The sequence below is a fragment of the Vulpes vulpes genome, chromosome 12 (genome assembly GCF_048418805.1).
Source record: "Vulpes vulpes isolate BD-2025 chromosome 12, VulVul3, whole genome shotgun sequence".
Classification (NCBI taxonomy): Eukaryota; Metazoa; Chordata; class Mammalia; order Carnivora; family Canidae; genus Vulpes; species Vulpes vulpes.
Window position 1 is genome coordinate 60178479 of NC_132791.1, and position 6734 is coordinate 60185212.

Genomic DNA, 6734 nt, shown 5'->3' on the forward strand with positions numbered 1-6734 from the left:
CTCTCTCTCTCAAATAAAAACCTTTAAAAAAAAAAAACAGCTTTCAGAATTTTCCTGTAGGAAAATAATAGTCTTCAAAAATAAAAATACCTGCCATTTGGAAGGCTCCAGAAGACTATTTCTCTCTGACCTGTGACTCCCAGGCAGCTTTAGTAGCTTCCCGTGAGAATATGCACACGTCTGAATGTTGTGTGCACTTAGCTCATAGGAACTGGAAACTTATTCAGAATATTTTTATTTTCCTCTCTACACTTAGGTATTCAGAGTTTTTGAAATTTGACCCCTGTTGATACTTTGTGATATTCTCTTGTTCTTTTATCTAGGCATATTATTCATCTGCCAGCTAAGTTGCAGTATCCTTCAGAGGAAGGACTGTTTTACTTTGTGATTTGTGATTCCATTGGACAAACACAGTCATGTGCCAGGCGGAGAAAGAGTGTTTGGATAAAAGCTTATTACTAAGTTGTTTAAATACTTTGTATTAAACTCAGAATCTACTAGACCCTTTCTCTTCAACCCAGACCACACATTAAAATCATCTTAGGAACTTTGTGGGGGGAAATGCCATGGCTCAGGCCTCACATCCAGATACTCCAATTCTGTTGATTTAGGATGGAATCTAGCATTGTTTTTTTGTGTGTGTTAGTTTCTTTGTGACTCTTGAGGTTATTCTGATCAGCAGTGAGGGTTGAGAACCACTTGAGGAGATGATTTGTTTAGAAACTTATCTGTCTCCAGGAATCTCTCTGGGAAGAGAGGACATATTGATGCTTGGGGCCTACTCAGAGTGGTTCAAATTTAAAGCAGGATGGGCCTCAGGATTTTTTTTTTTTAAAGATTTCTCTCATGATGCTAATGCGCCCCAGTTTTTGAACCACCGTGCTCCACTGTGGGCTGTATAAACCCAGAGCTGACGCAGGAAGGCTTGCACAGTTTTGTATTTTGGTACGACTAACCTGGAATGCTTCCTAAAATGCAGATTCCCAGACCCACTCCAGAGTCTCCAGAAGAATACTTGGAGAATCCCATACTCACTCCATCAGAGATTCTTATGATCATGCAAGTTTGGGGGACCTGGCCTGAGCCCAGTCAATATTGCTTTTTACTATTTTATGCTTGTGAGTGAATTTTCTCATAATGTGCTTGGTTTGACTCTGAGCAAAGAAACCAGATGTATACAAACAGCAAAATGTGTCAGTTATGACATTTCAGTGGACAATTGTAATTGCTTTTTCTTTCTGTAGTTAAATGGTAATTAAGTACAGGTTGCATAAATCTTTGAAATAAAAAGCCTGTTGAGATACATATTTAACCACAGGAGTATGGCTAACCCTCACCTACTTGTTAGAATATGTAGGAATCCATAGGCAGAACCAATGGGGGAAAAAAAAAAGTCTTATTGTACTTGAAGATCTTCTTCTTACCCCTGCACCTGGGCTTTTTAAAATTTGGGGCTCTTATCTGGATTGCATTTTGCTCTATTTTCATTAGTCTAGTTTTGAGATACTCAAATGTGGCATTCTATTAAAAACAAGTAGATAAGCAAAGTGAGAAAGCAAGAGCTGTTGGGTACTGATTGGATACTAACTATGTGCCTAGTGTTGTGTGAGCCACTAGGAAAGAGATTAGAAGATCATGTCTTGTGGTTTTTGGATAAATGTGGATGTCTTGCAGTGTCTGAATAATGTACAACCTGTTTAATCTACCAACTGGTTCATCACGTGCGATAAGAGTGGCAGCTGTGTACAATATGCTACATTGTACTGTCTGGTGGTTCTTGTCATCTGTAAGAGGTTTTCCATCATTTTTGGCAGAAGAGCCCCATCCTCTCCTGTGAGTTAAGAGATGGAGTTTAATAAAGCCAACTTTGTGCTGAATCCACTGGAAAGAGCTTGAAAAGGTGAATGATAGTTGCGGGCGAGCCTAGTGGAGGGTGTCATGACTTCAGGTGTGGCAGTCAGGTTGCCCATCATTGGATGGCAGCTCCAGAAATATACTAATTCTGTATGCCCACTCTCATGTTACATTTTTTGCATTGTGTGAGAAGGCAGTTGATTACACTTCCCTTTTCTTCTTAGTTTTTTCTTAGAGAATGAGTGAAATAAGGTCCTTATTGTAGGACCTTATTGCTGTCATCATGTTCTAACTACAAGCCCATGATAAGTGACTGGAGTTCCTACTTCTTTCTGATGAGAGAACTTTTAGGAGACCTGTTTGTTTTCTCTGGGGTGGAAAACAGTGAATAATGTTTAAGATCTAAGATTTATTTATTTACTTATTTTTGTTTTTGCCTTTTAGCATTGGAGATGCTAACATCAAAAGGCTGTTTCCCTCAAAGAAATGTTGCTATTTAAATGGTACTTACTTTTCTCCTGGGTTAGCTCTGAGCTTGGTAAATTTAACAGGCTCAAATATTTTTATTTTGTATTGTTGGTACTATGAGATGAGGGTCGTAATAAAAAAATCCCCACTAAATTCTGATTAGGAGGACAGTCGACTACCTCAATTGTGCATCTGTTCCAGCGTTCCTTGGGAAAAATCATAAACTATGCTCCATTTTCAATAAGTGAATGATCCTTTCGCTTTCTGTTATTGTCTTTTTTTTGCACATAGGTTTCCTTTAGTACCTGGAGACCTTTTTCCCAGTGAATAGAGCCTACTGATATAATCACAGTTTGATTCATTCTTTAGGGAATTAATATTTTCATGGAGGGGGAGAGTATTAAAATCACGTTTTAAAAAAAGTGCTAGGAAACCAAATCACAGTATTAGGGGTCAAGGCATGGCACAGTTGTTTAAAAACAAGACAAAACAAAAAGCCTTTTCCCCATATTTCAGATATGCAGCAGAATAAGAAACCACTGATACAGACCAATTCTGCATTTCATTTTGGTGGGAAAGAATTAAATCAAGTTTATTTAACAAGGTGCCTAGTAATATTTTATATTGTATTTCTCAGTAGAGTTTTTAGGAAGAGAAAGTGTCTTTTGGCTTTTTAATAATTTTGCTGGGTAGTTTCGTGACTGATCATTGATTCTTTCTCTATAGAATTGGGTCTCTGTGAGGACCATCCCCTCTTTGGTGCACTCTGTGATGACACAGACCTCACCGCCCAGCAACAATATGATGTATCCGTTTCTTAACAACAGAAATAAAACACCACTTCTGTCCCCTTACAAAATGCTTTTGGTTAAGGAAAATGAGGCAGATTTGGCTCTGGAGGTATTGTGTGGAGACATTGAGAGGAGAGGATTGGAAACGATGTGTCGAGCTCCCTCTGTGCTGTGGTCCTTATGAGAAACTTAATGTGGAATGGGATTTGTCTTTGTGGTTTCAGATGACTGTTTGGTTATGGCAAGTTATTTAAAACCCCAGGCGGCAAGGTGCATCCTGGCACATCACCAGTCTCCGAGTTGACAGTGAGACATTCAGGCAGAAAAAGACTTGACTGGGCTTCTCTTTATGTCGTGTTTCTCTCCCCCCACCCCCGACCCTTTAGTTAGAGCTTCCTTTGAATATTTTATTATCTACTTGGTTTATAATCAAGACCACCCACCTGATTTTAGCCTGCTGACTTTTTTCCCCTGCCTTTTTATTCTTTCAAGCCCACAGTGCATGTGTATTCATGTTTTTGCTTTCCATTCACGGAGATCTCCAGCTGGGAAAATATAGTGTGTACAATACTCTCTGCCTTCAACTGACATTGCTCATAAATTGCAACAGAAACACTGCTATCAGCAGCTTAATAGCAGGTAGAATAGAGCTCTACATATCAGGTCTCAGCAGGATACAGAAACTATGGTTACCAAATTTCCAAAGGAGAGAGGAGAGAGGGTAGAAAGTTTTCTCTCTAAGGATAACCGAAACAACACTGAAAATTGATTCCCTGCAAGCAGCTGTTTGAAGGGGACTTAGAAGGGCTGACTCAGTGGTTGCTCTGCTGTCACTTTTTGCTGAATTGTTATTTTTGAAGACCTCACAAGAGGTTTTTTTTGGTGGTAGAGCAGGGTGGAAAAGGCTGGCTCGTTTGCTTCTCTTTCTGCCTGCCTGCCTGCCTGCCTGTCTTTTTCTTAACCTTTTAAAAGAAAAGGCCTTCGATAAACCTAATGAAAAGCACTGATTACCTCTCATTCTGCTGCAGGGTGATGATGGGGAGTGAGAAGGTCCCCTCAGGCACACAGCCCCCCTCACCCCTGCCAGTGTCCCCCTGTCTGCAACGGTGGAAGAGCCAGCCGCGTCATTAGTCTTGGCTCCGAGCTACAATTTCTTTTATCTTGCCCGGTGACCTGTCCAATTATTTGACTTCTGGTAAAAGAGCACACAATTACATAGCATATCAAGATGTTAATATTTTAGGCTGTGATGTGAAAACGGACGCTCTTATTTGGAGTTCCGTTCTGTTCAAAGAAGAAGAAGAAAAAAAAGTAAAAGAAAATATATAGCAGCTCCAGTGTGAGAATTTCCAGTGCTTTGGCGCATCACTTTATCTTAGGAAGTGAGATGATATTAATATTTTGTAAAGCTCCCGATTCCCCTCTCTGAAGAAGGGATTGCCGGATTCCATCATCTTTTGTGAGTCGCCACAGCGGAGCCCTGCCTCTTGCCAGAAGAGATTAGTGCGGATGGTGAAATAATTCTTTCTTTAAACCCAAGTTAAGCTGTTGTATTAATACTACTGTCCAAAGGCTCAGGCAGATGAAAAGTTCTCAGCATCATTCCAGGCTCCTTGGTGACTTTTCCTAGAGGAATAGCATAATGCCTCCTATCCCCACCTGCAGCCCTATCCCCCAGCATGCTGGAAGGTAATTAAGCATAATCCTTCTTCCCCATTTCTGTCCTTGAAAAACTCAACATGGTTTATGTATGTCTTATTTTGTGTGATGTACGTTTTCCTTTAAAGTCTGTTAGCCTAGTTGCTCTGATAAGAATCACCTTAGATGTTTGGAGTTGAGCTAAGAATCCGTATTTTTAATAAGCACTCAAGAGGATTTTTATCACCCAGGGAGTTTGGGAAAATATTAGAGTCTGATAGGCCTGGGTTTGAAACCACATGTGCCATCTTCTAGGGGGTGTGTATGCATGTGTTTGTGTGTGTGTGTGTGTGTGTGTTTGTGTGTGTGTGTGTGTTTGAGTGAAAGAAGTGAGATTCACAGATTTCTCTGTAGTTCAGCCAGGGACCCACATCTGGAAACCTGCTCTATATTTTCAAAAGTGGAACCCTGATTCTTAACATTTAGAAGAAGCCAGAGCCTCGAAGCCCATGGATTTTGGTGTCAGTAATGCTCCATTTGGATTGAGTATTGCTCATTACCCACTCACTCTCGCCAGGTCCCATAGCCATGTATCATGTCCATTAGGCCAGAAGGGGGTGACGACCCATTGCCATTCCAAGAACACCACCTCTTCCGAAGCAAAGACAGTCACCACTTGGGGAGGCATCCCCTCTGCATTTCAGGCATCAGCAGCTACTTTTTGAGCTTTGTGATAAAAGGAAGTAGAACAAGAGGCTCTCAGTGCAGTCTAGATAAACCTTTTGTCATGTGATTTCTGACAGCACAGAGATGCAGTCTGTTGGCCAATGTGTTGGTAGCAGTGGGGGAGGGGGAGGGGGAGGGGGCACCATAGGAGTCACCAGACCCCTCCTCTGTGACTTGTTACCTCTCTTCTTATCAGGGTGCTGTCCCAGGAAGCCTGTAGTTGTATTCACTGAAGGCAGATGGGTATAGCTTTATCTGACTTGTTTTCTTCCTCATTCTCAGCACACTAAATGTGGCACTAGATGGACTGTGTTTTAGCACTATGCCCACTATGCTCTCTGCAGCAAGGAGTCTTCTGATTCTTTTTAATCATTTTATGTGTCATTAATTTGAGATCTTCACCTTCAGCTGCCTTCCTAATTGGGCCAAGAAATTTAGGATTGATTAAATGAAAAGTTAAATCCCTGGTTCCTGTGTTCATCTACCACAGGACTTTGGTCTGGGACTTAATCCAGAGGATTTTATTCAGACCTCAAAGAAGCCTTTTCTTGACTGTCCCCTCTTCTCCAGAGTAACTTTTTATCACTTGGATGTGTGTTAGTCTCACTGGGGCAAAATTCTGCAATGGCCCCAGACTCTGTGACTGACTTTAAAGGAACCTCTTGCTCACCAGAGAAGCATTGAGAGCCACATCCATGCCATTCTAGCTGCTCCCTACCTATCCTGGGTACTTCTGTATGGACCCACAGGATCACTGGAAGAGAAGAAAGTAAGAGACCCAACTGTGGTTTTGGTCCTTTTCTCCCTTGCGGGGGGTGGGGGGGTACCTGGGATCAACCATTTAATCTCTGGGTTTCAGTTACTTCCTCATAAAGAGAGGAAGTTTTGAATAAGTGATAGCTAAGATTCTTTTGTGCTTGAAAATAACATGATATGTTTGTTTTGGAGGGAATTCAGGACATGATATGATGAAGTTTATTGTGTAAATTGTGTTTCTTGTCATTTAAATTTGGCACCCTGACAAATGAGTGCCAGAGGAAGACTCCTTAAATTGGGGGCCAGGTGTGTATGCCCTGGTGTCTTCTCCATGAGGACACTGGGTAACTGTCACAGACTGGAGCCAGGCCCCTTGGGTTCCATTGCAATGCCACGGGGTCCTGCCTTTGTGATCTTGGGACATAACTTACTGTCTCTTTATGCATCAGCCCATTATTTGTAAAGTGGGGAGTATATAGTATTCTCCTCGTTGGGTTGTTA

General features: G+C 41.4%; 1 protein-coding gene across 6 annotated transcripts in view; it reads left to right on the top strand.

Annotated features, from left to right (window-relative positions):
• Positions 1-6734, top strand: part of ZNF608 (zinc finger protein 608) — a 110399-nt gene that overhangs the window by 74083 nt on the left and 29582 nt on the right. The gene's annotated exons all lie outside the window — the stretch shown is intronic.